Source organism: Coturnix japonica, chromosome 15 (genome assembly GCF_054131305.1).
Source record: "Coturnix japonica strain WE chromosome 15, WE-NBRP24, whole genome shotgun sequence".
NCBI classification, from domain to species: domain Eukaryota; kingdom Metazoa; phylum Chordata; class Aves; order Galliformes; family Phasianidae; genus Coturnix; species Coturnix japonica.
In genome coordinates, this window is record NC_140677.1 from 4,860,434 (window position 1) to 4,875,576 (window position 15,143).

At 43.3% G+C, this 15,143-nt stretch overlaps 1 protein-coding gene across 2 annotated transcripts in view; it reads left to right on the forward strand.

The window, feature by feature from the left end:
* The first annotated feature begins 4,214 nt into the window (after positions 1-4,214).
* The window catches only part of TAFA4 (TAFA chemokine like family member 4), a 74,252-nt gene continuing 63,323 nt past the window's right edge, over positions 4,215-15,143 (forward strand). The window contains exon 1 of one of the 2 annotated variants that reach the window (XM_015874840.3): positions 4,215-4,957. The gene's annotated coding sequence lies outside the window, so the exon portion shown is untranslated. The remainder of the gene's footprint in view (positions 4,958-15,143) is intronic. The other variant, XM_085516240.1, reaches the window with a different exon arrangement.

Here is a 15,143-nt window from a genome sequence, read left to right on the forward strand (position 1 = left end):
TTGGCTGGCAATAGAGCCTGAGTTAGGAAAAATAATGCAGCTTTGAGCTGTAAATGAGCAACTACGCTACTTTGATCTTGTACTGATAGAAATCAGAGCCTGGCTCTGTGTTTGTGGAGTCGCTCTGGTTTCTGTCACTTCTATAATCTATTCCATGTAATTGCATATTTAAAAGAAATGAAGTTCATTTATTGATTGCCACTGTATTGTTTAAGGCAGGTAAACATAAGAGGCCAGAGCTCCTTGCTCTTGTCTCTGTGCCGTCTTTGGAAGTTGAAGGAGCTATGCATGCAAGTAAGGCAAGGCCCCATCTGCGCTGAGGAAAGATATTCATTACAGCTGACTTGTCCTGTTAGAATTACTGCCCCAGACTGTTTCTCAAGAAAAAGATGTCACTAAGATATCTATTAGAGTATTTCACTGCTGAACTTGGGAACTGAATATTGAGCAGTTGGGTTCCAGCATAGCCCAGGCTCTGCTGTGGTCTTCCCTTCCAGGCCATCCCCCTGCAAAATCATGCAAAGCTTACAATGGCATTTTCTCTTCTGAAAATGAAATCTTCATTTGAAAAATAGAGGGAAAATAGGTACTTTGCTCTCTGTTCTGCTGTATGTTGCAACTGTGTCTATCTTAACTTGTAGATTTTCCTCTTTCCCTTTGGCACACACTGGCTCACATTATGAGCTGGTTGGTCTTAATGATCTCATTTTTATCAGCTGCATGGACATCTTTTTGGGAAGCTGACACACCTCAAAAGGAGTTTTATCTCCAATTGAGGAAAACGAAGCTGGTAGGACCGAAGAAAGCTGGAGGCAGCCATGTTTGCTGCTGTCACTGAGTGTCTGAACCCTTCTCACTCCTCCCCATACAGTATTTTGTTTTGTTCTAAATTGAAGATGCAGCAAATCTGAGTAATAGCTGGGACTCTGCTAAATGGCACCCATCTGCTGAAGTCATAACCTTCATTTTAATTAAGACCTCTTGTTTTGGAAAGCTTGACCTGAGATTCTGCTTTCTCTTTTCCATCATCTAATTCTCCGACCTGTGCTGGCCTACAGGCCCCTGGCGCCTTGTGAAGTACAGCAGTATTTTGTTTGACTTCTGCACTCGTTAGAGACAACTAGCAGTCTCTGTGCTTAAACCTTTAAAAATCCTAATAAGACAATCAGACTCTGATTCCTTAGGAAGCTGCTAAACCACTGAGTGTTGGTTTTGCTGAAATTCCTGCCATGGGTTGTTTCCAACCATTTTTGCCTGGTTTTGCCTTATATACCAGAAGGGATGAGATAACTCATTCATCTGTCAGCTTGGTGAACAAGAGCACTGTCCTTTGTCAGCTGAATACTTCTTCTGTTCTCCTGGTTTTGTTTTTTCCATGCTTCCCAATAATGCCCCACCTGGAGCTACTCCATGAAGCGCTCTCACCAGAGCCAATGGGACAATGTTTCATCATTGCTTATTACATCAAAACTGCACAAAACAACACCAACCCAGTGCTGATCTCCAAAATCACTGAGCAAGGTCAGACTGGCTCTTTATTCCCTGTTTTATCATGTGGCACTGGAGCTTCCTTGAAATGCACGGTCCCCATTTGCCATTGACCAGAAGTGGCGCAGGGACTCCTTGACCCATGAAAGAGGTGATGTTGTGAAACTACATCAGGATATTCTGACCCAGTTTTTGTTGTGTGAAAACCTCAGAGGCTTGAGGTGCCATCCTGGCTAAATGCACGGTTTACTGAATAAACCTACACACTGCACTGTAGGGCAGAGGCTTTTGTAGTTAACCAGGAAGGCTTGAAGCTATAAGAAGCAAAGCTAAGGAAAGAAATGAACTCGTAGGGAAGCTAAAATGGTGGGTGTGAAGATTTTTATTAATGAATTGCAAAGCTGTGGAGAAAAGGAATATACAACCGAAATAGAATTGTCTTGTGCCTAAAAATAGTCCCACAAATGAGAGTAACTGAGATCCTACCCAGCCAAGTGAAGCCATTTCCAGCCTGCAGAATGTGGAGAGCAGGACCTGAGCACGCATTGCCTTTGTTCAGCTGGAGCACCACACGTGGCATTCCCAGTTGTTGCTCCCTGCGTGCTGCAAACTGGTGGAGATATTAAACTGGGGCGTAATGATGAATGAAACTGAGGGACGTGCCTTGATTATCCCAAGTTTCTAATGTATAATTGAATTATTTTGGTAAGTATATTTCAAGCCCTTTGATTTCTGGCCTCTGTTTTTAATTACTCAGCCCCCTCTTGCCCTTGTGCATTATTATGCTGTTCATTAGCATTCAGTGAGACTACAGAAGTTTGACTTCTGAATAAAGTAGCATACGAAAGAGAAAGGATGCTTTTTATCTTACCACTTAATAATTTAAATGGAGCTCTTTTCTTTAATCAATGTTTAATACTACAATAGCTGTTTATTTAAACTGCGGATTGCCTAATTTTGCAAACAAAAAGGAGAGGAAGGATAAACACATTTAGGAATAATGAGCTTTGTAACTATTGTAATCTTCAAAAGACTTAAAATATCTACAGCACTTATCACGTCGGTTCATTTCAATGAGACGGTACCGTGGGCCTGGATGTATCTGTATCATTTATGCAGTGTTAAGCAGTACAAGCCTATTTTATATTTGCAGGAAGCAGAAAACCTTGCTAATTGCAAAACTGAAAGCTACTCAGCAGCGTTAATATTGTTGGCATGACCGCCAGCTGCGATGATTAGGATGTGTGACAGAGGGGGAGATAATTTGATCACAGGCCTGGGGACTGGGAGCTCCTGCATCCTGTACCTACAAAGGAAAATATGGGGAGAAAGGCGGTGGGGTAGAAATCCAGTGGGGATGCGCTGGGTGTGTGATGCTTTTTCTATGTCATCAGCAAAATATGGCTCAGTCATTATGGGCTGGAGCAGGGAGCCTGAGCCATGGCAAGGTCAGGGGGATCCGCAGAGCCTGACATAAAAGAGATGGACTAAAGCTCTCATCCCTCTGCTCAGCGTCCTCATCTGTAAAACAGGAATTGATCAGGGATATCTTGAGGATTTAGAGATATCTGGAGACCGCTTTGGAGGCATTAAAACTAGCGAGCATAATATCTGCATTTCAAAGTACTCTTTGGACATCACTTAATTCATTTTGACAGCAGCCCTGCACAAGAAATGTGGCCGTCTCCATTGTCTGGATGGGATAACTGAGTCCACAACCAGCCCGAGGCAGATGGGGAGGAGAGCTGATTGCTGGGGGCACCAGGACAGGGGAGCAGTGAGCTCCTGTCTTCAGCAGCTCAGTTATAAAAGCACCTGTGGCCGGCAGCCTGCTCTATCCACACATGCTGGGGGTGTTGATCCCATGTAATCCCCACCTGACGACCTGGCCAGGCTCTTTTCAACAAATTATTCCCCATGGAGCAAGACCTGACCTTTTTCTTCTGATTTGTATCTCCTGCCCCCTAAATCCTTCTCTCTGCTGCCAATACTCTCTTCCTTCCTTCCCTCCCCCCCCCCCCCCCACCTCTCCACCAACCTACTTCTCACAATCCTTTGTGCAAGCTTGAAGTTCCTTCTCTACCAATTTCTGCCTCCTTTTTGAGGCAAAGGGGTCTGGGGTAAAGGCTGGGAGTAACTGCGTCAGGAGCAGTAGGCAAAGGGATGGTAGCTCTGTGGGTAAGGACTGAGACTGAGAGAACTGACCTGATGCTGTGGGCTCTTCCCTGTTATTTTGGCTCGTTTGTAAGCCCTGTTGACTTAGGAGAGCTAAAATGGGTTGTGCTAATATGGGATGAGGGAGAGCTAAAATGGGTTTTTTGGACCCTTTGTTTCAGGCTGAATAAATGTATCCAAGGTATGAGAATCTGCTGCTGGGTTATTGATTCATAATGAGCTGTGGTGTAAAAGCTACAGAGATTTTTACAGGTTTTCAAAAGCATGCTTAAAAAAGTTGCAAGTGGCCAACTTGGAAGGCAAATATGCAATTCCAAATCTATAGCAGATGAGTGATTTCTGATAATAAAAGTAGCCTGCCCTGTTCCACAAAGCATATATTCAGTGGTTCTTCCTATTTAAAGAATGTTTGTTCTAGATGATGATTTGCATTACAGCAGCACTTAGTCTGATCCTGGCTGTGTTCCCTGCCATCGCATTAAGCTCTACAACCACTTATTGCGAGACGGTGTCCTCCCTCATATTTAAGCACCTGCCTCCCGCTGTAGCGCGTATTGGGATATCGCTGGCGAAGCACGCAACGGGGCTGCGGGAGGAGCGGAGGCTGCAAAGTGAGTTGGTGAAGGCTGCACAGAAAGTCAGTGGCAGAGCAGGGGGCAGGCTCCGTTTCCCAGCGTGCTGGAAAGCATTGACCCTGGCTTCGCAATCGCTCTTTCACTTTTTCCATTTGAACTAAATTCCCGAGCGTGATGATTTATTGATAACTCGCAAGACTGTGGTGTCCGGAGCCGCAGTGACCAGATCCGTGATAAGAGGAGAGGGAGGTTGATGGCCCTGACCCTCCTCTCCCTTCTCAAGTTGCGGCTGTCTCCGGAAGATGCTGCGGGTTGAAGAAACGTCTCCTTTCTCCTCTTCCTCTCTCTGCTGGACCGCGGTGGGGCTCAGCTGAGGTCCGGGCTGCGCTACAGCTCCACGCCCGAGCCCAGCGGGGCGGGCAGCTCCATCTCCGAGCAGCGCAACCTTTCCGGCAGCGTGCCGGCCGCCCTGCGCGGAGACGCACTGCGAGAGCCGCCTGGAGAGCGGGGGGAACCCCGGCACCGGGGGAGAAGTGGAGGGAGGGAGGCAGAGAAAGGAGAGCCGTGATACCGCGCTTCCTCCCCGCCCGCCTCTGAAGAGGAGTGGGAGGGTTGTTCCGAAAACACTCAGAGCCGCCGCTGATCCGGTGCGGAGCATCATCCTGCCGGCAGCTGGAGGGCGGTGCGCTGCCCGCTGCCCTCCGGAGGCTCGGAGCCAGGTAGGCGGCGGAGGGAGCTGGGGGGTTAGAGCACCGGCACAGCGCGTCCCGCACGGGAGGCAATGGGGTAACGCTGGAGAGCTCGGCTTCACCCACAGAGACTTGTTGGGATCGGGCTCCCCCGGCCCGCAGGCTCAGTGCCAGGCAGCGGGCAGCCTCCCGGCTTGGAGAGGCTGGGATGGGATGTTAGCGCTTTAGAAAGGGTCGCTGCGGGCTGGGCACGCTCTGGCAGCGAGAGAACGGCTGTGGGAATCACGCTGAAAGTATTCCTATTATACTGAAATATAAAGGCGTATTGCTGTGTGTGAAACTCATTTACAGCCATAGTTACTCCGGTGAATCCAGTGACTCGGATGGCACTGGCTGTCGGGCAGCTTGCTTTGCAGTTATCACTCTTACTTTGGGGTTGTGTTCTGTTTCCCTTTTTAGGGAATTTTAATTTCACTACCAGTTTTATAGCTTCTGAAATACTTTCGTTTCCCAGATCAGGTGGTTTCTCATCGCTGTACTTTTATCTTTACAAGCGGGAGGGCTTGAAGATTTACTTTCTTTAAAATGGAGCTCTAATAGAGCTCCCACTCCTTTCAGTGAGGTGTGTGTTATTTCCTGACCCCACCAACTTCTGTTTGACAAAAAGGAAAAGCTGAAAATTATCATTTTGAGGATGCTACTTTCCTTGTTTCAACAAGTTGCTTTGTTCTCTGATCCGGTAATGTTCTCTCAAACTCGAGTTTGTCATCGTTAGGTAGATGATGTGGTGATATGTGTGATGTTAAACCTGCAGTCACTGGGGCATGGGCATGACATCATTGACAGCCAATGAGGGGATGGTTTTGATCAGGTACTGACCCAAACTGCCTTCCAAACTCATGTGGTGATCCTGCTCTGCCCTGATGGTGTAACACAAGTTTAGACATACAGGATTGTATGGATGTACCCTGGGCAAGGTTTCATTGTTCTGCTCTGTCTTGTGCTCTTTGAGATAGGCACGGTTCATTAAGCAGGCACACGTGTATGGTTAGTCGAATGGATCAAAGGTTTGGGAAGAGTTGGAAATATTAATTTCCTGATGTTAACAGATACAATGTGGATGAGCTGCTTGTTGGCAGAATACAAACAACCAAAGAGTTCTCAGGCTTTGTGGCAGGAAGACTGCATGGGTAAATGTGTGAGAGCACAGAGTCTGTACCTGTACAAATCGCACCTTATCACTTGGAGCAGAGCTGCTCATGTGGAGGTGGGCATAGACACAGCGCTGGAGGAGTAAGGAGGGAAACCATGCAGCCAGGTGGGTGCTGCTGGAGATTGTGGGGGCAGGGCAGCCTGTGTCCCCATGCCATGTTGGCAGGTTCTGCTGTGCTTTTGCCTTCACCCCAAGACCTGGATGTCCATGTGCCACCAAGGTCCAGCATGGGTGAAGCTCTCAGCCTCTGATCCTGCTGTGCTGTTTGTGGTGGCTTAAGCTCAGCTGTCTAGGGTAGCTTTTGCAGAATCACAGCACATGTTACCAATCACAGCCTGCCCCCTGGAATGGGCATTTCTGCTTCTGTTAACCTTCATCATTCTGCAGCAGATTCGTTCAAGTTCCCTGCAGGTCAGTGGGGGTCTTCAGCACTGGCTGCATGAGACGTGTGTCAGTATCACAGATACTTGCACACAAATCATGTGATTATCAGTTTATTAACTATTTTCTTCTAGAGTTCTTACTCTCAAACATAACATTTCGGTCCAGAAGTTTTAAAATATTTCTTTTTGTATGTAGTTATGTGTGCACACAGAAACTCTCTTATCTGTGCCTTTGCATAGATAGCCATTTGTATTGAGGGAACCACGCAGAAGATTAGCAATAAAGCAGACGTTTCTCAGAGGTACACGTGATTCTTACACCTCTGATGCCAATAAAACGTGACAGGATACATCTAATGAATTACCTTTTAATCAGAAAGCAGTAAACAGGCCATACCTGGATTAGGGGAGTATTAAAATGAGAAGAATGTTAGTGCCTTTTGGTATCCTGTGGCACATTTTTACCAGCTAGGAAATAACATGGGCTACTGCAGAGAGAAAAGGTCTCTAGAGAACTGTAATGATTTTCATCTGTGTGAAATAGATTTTTCTAAATGCTGTTACTTACTATCTCATGTTTAGATGATGCTGTAGCAGAATTCTTTTCTTTCTCCTAATTTCACACCTATGCTTACTATTATTTTTTGGAATGACTTCAGTGCTGGCACAAGGTAAAGGTTTGATGTATCCCAGTAGCTAAATGCTCTTAATTGCATAAGAAAAACACATGCAGAATGATACAAGAAGCTTAATGGTAGATTTCAGTCCAGTCCTGAACAGCTTTTCTGCCTCACCAGGGTGTAGATATGGTCTGGTCCATGCCCGTGTATTTTGTGGCACTTCTACCAACTATCTAGAAGGCTGTCCCAGTTCTGGTAATTCTGGGTTATGGCTGAAATTGCATGGAAACAGATTGATATCTGCTCCTAAGAATTAAATCCAGCAGTTCTCCAGGTCATATGTCTGACCAAGGAAGCATTCCCTGATATTACCTCCCAGATATGACAGGTCTGGGTTAACTGTGAACTGGCAACCAGTTGGAGGTACTTGTGAGGGGCAGCTCTTGGTCTCCCCATGAGACAACACCTGCTGCCCTTGCTCAGGCAAGATGACCAGACTGGGCTTTGAATGGAAAGGGCAGAATTTGGCCAGCACTACTTAAGTGGTAGAAAAAAATGTATATTGAAGAGGTAAACACTAAAATACTCAGGTTCATCTAGAATAGGACTTCTTGTGAAGTCTTGAAATTGATATGCTCTTTCAATACTGCATAGCTCTGTTGGCCAATGAAACATCAATTCCTTAATCTAGAGCGAAACTTGAATTTGTGAGTGCAAGTAATTGTTTTGTTTGGAACATCAATATTTAATAACACTCTAAGACAAATCTTTAACTCACTAACAACGTGAATAAGGAGCAGCAATGATGCCTTTGTGTGCTAAGCTTCATTGCAGTGTCTTGAGGAAGGTGTGGAGGATATTGCTTTGTCTTAGTTTTTGGAAGAGTTTTCAGAATAAAGAACTCTCCTCTATGTATGTGTTTCATCCAATATATTGGATTTTCCTTGACTCACTCTTACAGTTTATGGCCCTGGGACTTCTTGCCCCCTCTCAAAGTCTACTCGGCATAACTCTCTCAGCATCTCTTTTTCCCTTTTAAAAATTTGATAACCATCATGCAGGCAGTTGTTTTGAAGCCAGTGCCAACCCTGTAGATCAGAAGATCACAGCACACTTTCACCTGAGGTTAGGCAGTGCAACGTGAGCTGCTTCACAGTGGCAAAGCATCCGGAATACTTGCAAGCTATGGGGATTTCTATTGGGTTGTGTCACAGAAGTCAGGCTCCTTTGCTATTCTGAAGAGTCCTATACGGAGGAACAAAGAATGGTAGATTTCACCAGGTTTGCTTTTTTTTCTTTCTTTCTTTTTTTTTTTTTTTTCTTCAGTGATTATTTTGGAAAGACCGTGAGCTGAAAGACTGATTTCCTCCGAGTCAGTAGAACTATGCCAGAGCAAAGCTTAAATGAAGGAAAGTAGTATCAGGTATCTCTGTGACTCTGAAGGTGACCCGTTGTTTTTATTGCCCTTCTGTTGTGTTTCAATTTCAATTACACTTAACAGAGAACATCTGTGGAATAAAAACTCTGGTGGGGTCAGGCCTTTCTCCTTGGAGGATATTTCCCTCTGTGCAGCATCAGCACAAGCTTCCCCCCTCCTTCCTTTAAAATAACAAGTCGAGTGCCATGAGGATAAAGGATTAAGTGGCACTACTTCCAGCCTCACTGTTACATGACAGCAACATTCTGGTTAAAGGCCTCAGTCCCCATTGCAGAGCTCCTGCCCCTTTCTGTTCTCCATCCTGCCACTCGTAGCACCTGGCTGTGCATTGCATCCTGGTCAGCTGAGGGATGCAGTATAGCTGGCACCAGCCTGACTTTGAGTCTGGAAGTGACTAACCATGTAATAGGAGAAAGCAGGACACTGGTGTTTTAGCTCTTAAAATGTTCCCAGGCTTTTGTCTAGTCAGCAAGATACTGCTGCTTCAACCAGAACCATCTGAATAGCGCCCAGGCATGAGCAAGCAAACCAGCTGACACAAAATCTTTGGGCAGATCTCAGGTTACCATCTGCATAATGCAGGTTTCTCATCGAAGTGTTTGCATTCCTTAATTCCTTGTGTGCCAAATCCACAGCTGGTCTAAGTTTCTGAAGAGGAGGAAACTCAGTTGTTGTAGGCAGCACTGGATGGGCAGTGATTCTTCTTCTCAACAAAATTAAACAAGTTTCCTTTTTTTCCTGAGTCATTTCAGATATTCAATTAAAAAATTTGGCAATGATTAGTTGATAGGGTCCCTAGCCTTACACAGGTGCATCTGGGATTTATATATACTGAGAGTTATTAAAGCTTCCCGCGTACATTCTGTGCATGTGTAATTAAGGAGTGACTGTACTTTGATGTCATTTGCTGTGTCATCCAGATTCCAATTATGGAGGCTGTGGTATTTCATATTGTCACTGGTGAGCAGAAGCATCCCTGTGTGAGTGGATCTGTTTGAAGGACCAGGCTATGGCTGCTTTAGCTAAGAGAGCACAGTTATGCTTGGTTTTCTTTGCTGCTTCCATTATTCAATGAGAATTATGTGTGTTTATGATAGTCTGATCAGCAAATAGAATTGCATTGCAGATAAAGAGATATTGTGAAATACAGCGGTTTACATTAATAGGAAGGATTTATCCCGTTGCAGCACTGAATTTATGATGCCAAGCTGTGATATTTTCCTGTTTCAAAAATGTTATATTGCAGTGAGCTGATATCAGAGAGTGATAAGATGTTTCTTCTTTTTTAATTTAAGCCACTGTAACATGCTAATAATGTTGGAGATAGGAAGAGGAATGTCTTCCGAAATGAATATAATGCATTGATATTATAATTTCTCAGTAAGATTCATTTAAGTTAGATTCCTAAATGGAAATTATTGTTCTGTTTAAACTATAAAACAGATGTGGATGGCATCTTTAACAGAAGCACGATTTTGGACACAAGTCATAGGGTTAGTATGCTCCACTTAAATTAACCTTTGGGGCTCTTTCTTCATTAGTATTCCAAGAATGCAAAAGCGATGGCGATGATCCCTATGCTGGCCATTTCAGCAGCCTGTGAGCATTTGACTCCTTGCTTCCTTCCAGTTTCCTGACAAATGCCCAGCAGATACAGTTGCCTGAAGGCAAGAGGAGTCATCTTCACTGTTGTCTCTTCTTCTGGCTGTTGCCAGGGACATGTCAATTCCAGGGTTGTGTTTGGGGCATCCAGATGCCCTGTTCCTAGAACACGTGATAGAGTGCAAAGGGAATCTTGGTGATGACTGGGAATGCTCTCCCACTGCCACCTGCATAACATCTTTATCAGCTCTGAGGGAACTGGCTGAGCCTCCATGTTACTCAGAGATGGCCCCTGGGTTCTGCCTTGCCAAGCATGCAGGGAAGGGCCCTCTCATTGGCCATATTTGTGCAGAGAAGAGGTTGCTGAAACCTGGTGGTGGGGCTCAGCACTGCTCCTTCTACAAGAATCATTAGGATGCAGCGAGCTGGTGAACTTAATGTTGATCAGCTGGCATTGCTGTTAGGAAGCAAAACTTTTCCTCTTTGCACATAGGCAGCTTTGTCTCACTCCATGGGATTTTCATTGATTTTACTGGGATGCCCCCAGCATGAATACAGGTAGCTGTGAGAGACTGACTTTCCAGTAGGCTCGTGTTGGCTGCATCACTATTTGTACTGAGCACTACCAATGTAATGTAATGGCTGTGAAGCACGGTGGTTAGAAGTCAAGTGCTATAAAAACTTCCCCAAGCATGTGTCCACAGCAGCAAGTGGACCTGCACATAAAATAGGCCACTGAGTCTGAAAAATGATGAGCAGTTCTGTGGAATATAGCATGTTTGTTATATGTGTGTATTCCTGTTGCACTTGCAACCCTTGCATTGATATCCATTACCTGTAAGAGCACAAAAGCGTTTTTGGTGCTGGCTTGTTTAGCTGAAATGTGCTACAGGAGTAGCAGCTTGACTATGGAAGTATTTACCTGTTATAGGCTTAATGAGCTGAATGGGGGGGAAAAAGCAAAATAATCACTTTAGTACTGAATTACCCCATGTTTTTTTGTGTGCTGCTAAAATGGTCTGTTCTGCTTCTGTTTAATTAGAGATTGGTTTCTGTTTAGGGCCCATTAAGAGACCAAAATTATGTTAGGAAATTTACCTTTAAGAAGCTGCGCTGATTCTTTTAATTTATGAGTGCATCAGATAAGAAGGATTGTCCCTCTGTTTCTACACCAAATTGACACAGAGGGATGGATATGAGGTGAAGCAGGGCAATTTCTGGCAGAATCAGTGAAACATTCCACCTGAGAAATGAATTGGCTCATTCGGTTTGTTAACTGTTAGAAATTAATTGGTATTGAGCTTATCCACACACTTAATACCATTTCCCTCCAGAACATTTCCTTCCTGTAGATGTTCCCAATGTGGTTTGTTGGTTTTTTTTTGTTTTTTTTTTTTGTTGTTGTTGTTTTTTTTTTGTTTTATTTTGGTGGCCTATCCTTAAATTTAACAACATAATAAACATATAAGCTCTAAACCTTTAAGACTAATTACTGGTTATAGCTCTGTGTGAGGTGCAGCAGCATAAAACACAATTACTTACTATGCTGGTGTGCATCAGTCACCAACCACACACTGCCTGGTCACTCCCCAGCTGAGCGAAGCCGTGCTGTTGCATGGATGCAAAGGTAGCTGCCTGCACCCAGTGTCTTTGCAGATGGCTCGAAAAATTAGAGGAATATGGGGTATTTTAAGCAAAGCTTGTGGTTTTCTTTTGTGTATGTTCCATGTTCTTCTTGAGCAGAAGCTTCAGTAATGTGTAAATGATTGCTGTTAAGTCTTGCTTGGAAGGGTAGTTGGGAGTGGTAGTTATTTGTAATAGGTATATTTGGAATATAAGTAATTGTATCATGGCTACAAAAATGATCTATCTTCTGTTTTTTTCCTCATCTAAAATGAAAGCCACAGCTTGAATAAAGCCAGACTGATTTTGTTTTAAATATATATATATATATTGCACTGAAGTAATACAATCCATTACAGTTAATGAGTATTGTTGTCTTTTGTTTGAACTCTTTATTATAGAGGCTTAGAACAAGAGAGCTTTAATAACGAAAGGGACACCTTCTCTGCAGTGGCTATCTGATAACAATCCATAACATTTAAGAATAATGTTTAAAAATAATTGGTTTTCAAATGAATGATTGTGCATTACTAATTGGCAGGCGAACGGAAGATCCGTAACCTCCAGATGAATGCAGTGTCTCTCTTTAAATAGCCTGCTAATTTCTCCTTCTATTTTTCCACACTCAAGACAAAAATAAAATAAAATAAATCTAATTCAGGTTGGATTTTAATAGGACCAAACTGATAATTACATTATTGCAGAGAAGGGCAGAATAGCTGGAGGATATGTGCAAGGTGCATTAGTCCCACAAATAGAAGCTGATTTACTTATTGATAGTAGAGACACGTTTTAGTCACTTTATAGAATTAACAATTGATCAGCTTGTTAGGTTCTAGTTCTTCATAAGCACAGCATGTTTATTCATTATTGTCATTACATGGTGCAGGCAGCTGAGGTCGTGATTAGTGAGGCAACATCTAGAAACATTTCGACTTGCTTAAATGGAACTTTTGCAACATTGCACCGATTCTCACTTTTCTCAGCTAAATAAAACTTATACCTGCCTGGTTAATTTGCATTTCGTTTACATTTCTTTAGCAGATCAGATCTATTTGTTTTCCAAATGCCAGTGGACCGGGTTTGCAGAAGTGTAATAAGATGGGCAACATAAAAAGCATTGCTTTTAAATTGCCTTGGTCACTGTAAATATATGCCGATCTATAGGGTGGCAAACGATAAACCAAACACGCTGCTGGAGGGGAATGGAAAGATGTTATTCCAATAAATATATTCATGATTGTTTGTCGCTAAGCATAAGTTATTTTTTCTAAATCAGCATTGACTTAAGCTGGAGCAAACTCAATAGCAAAAAAATCCCACAGAGGTTTCTCCTGCTACATATGACTAATATATTAAAGAAGATAAATAGTCATTTTTAGAATTTATTACACAGTAGGATTGAGTACGAGAGCAAACCATTTTACAAACCTGAAAGTTAAGGTCACCCTGAGAAGAAAAGGACACTTAAGATGACTAGAAAGCTCTGCTTCCTCAAGAAACACAGATTCAAAGTTTACTCATTGCACGGTGCCTTTTACAAAGCGTGAGGATCCCAAGTGTGAAACCAGGGGCTGTTTTGATGTGCAAATATTTAGAACTGCACAGTGGGTAGGCAGGAAGGCACTGACTTCTCACCAGTGCTGCACGTTAACTCCCAGTCTCTCCACTCGTTTCAGACTGTTATGCTTTTTGACAGAGGTTTTCATAACGTGTCTAAGTATTAGGGATGAAGCGTCTGTAATGTTTCACTGAACTCTAACTCAATTGGTTTTTTCACCTGCCTTTTCTGTTCACGTCTTGTTTTACTTTATTTTTTTAAGATCCTTTATGAGTATTTTAATCACACCGAACACCTTTAAGTTTTGGTTCATAGTTCAGACTTTTAGAAGTAGGAAAATTTGCCTCACAACATTTTCTTAGGGTTTGTTAATAAAGTTAATGAATGATTTTCCTATTAGACTGTCTCATCTTAACTAATACTGCTCCCTTGTTTGAGCTGTGGCAAAATCAGGCCGACATTGATTTTCTTTAAGAGATGAATAATGAAAGATCTGAATTCTTAAATATGCAGATAAAGATAAGTGACTTAATTACAAATTATCAGTGGAAGGTGGTGAGATGAATTAGCAGTTCTAATTTGTTGTATATGTCAATATACTGCAACATAACCTGGAGTGTTACATAAAATCAACTTCTGATGTCTTTCTTTAATTTTTAATGTGGTTTCATTGTGTTTTTGGTGTACTGTTCTTTTGGATATTGCCTGGGACTGCCTGTCCCAGCTTTAGCTTACAGAGGTCTTGATTCTGCAGATGCTTAATGTCCAGTGCAATGCAGCCAGATGAAAATAGTCCTGTTCTGATCAATAGTAATATTTACAGGCTTTACGTAGTAGAGGCCAGGTTGCTTTTTTCAGTGACTGGCAAGTTCTTCTCTTTGATCACTTGTGCTATGAATATCGTAGCTGGCAAAATCCCAGGCTCAAATCTTGCTGGTTTTTGTTGTTGTTGTTGTTGTTTGGACTGGCTTTACAAATTGCACATAATAGAAAAGGGAAATCTCAGAGCCTCCATCTTTCAGCCCATGTAGCTTTTGATATCGTGCACCTCCTGTCAGGGCAGAGCCCAGCTAACTGCAAACAGGCACCTGGCTGTGCTGTGAAGGAGGAGAGCTCTGTGTGAGTGCCAGGCTGGTCGGCTGCTCTTCTGGCCGTTGCTCCCAGGGGAGGAGGAGGTAGAAGGAGCTGCTGTGTGACGACATGGTAGCTGATCTCATTAAATGAGGAGATAAATCGCCTTCTACTGGAAAGGCTGCCCCGTTACAAACTTTTTTTCTTCTTATTTTTTTCTCCTCACGAGTTCCACTGTTGGATTCCCCAGCAGAATATTTATGTGCACAGTACTGTGCCTGGAATAAAGCTTTCACTATTCTTATGCTTAAATTCTAAGTGACTCCCGAGTCATGCTGGTTTTCAAGCTTGAAGACCCTGTATTTTTTTTCAGGATATATTTTCTCAAATCTCAGTGCAGCTACAAATATATCATTTGACAAGCATGGCTGAGCTGCTGCTTTGGGTCCTTGGGTCACTGACTTTCTTTTGCAATTGCATTGTCCATTAGTGTAAGAAGCCATGCTTTTTACATTACTGTCTCAAAGTTTGCTGAAATGGACAAGTTCAGGCAAGTCCTGGCCAAGGTTCCAGGACTGCCTTTGTCTGAGACACACAGGAGATGGACAAGTCCGGGAGCTACGAAAGGGAGATAAGATACTGATCAATGGCCCTTAAGTGGTCTTTCCTGTTGGCCCATCTCAAGGAAGATTGACAGCTCTGAGG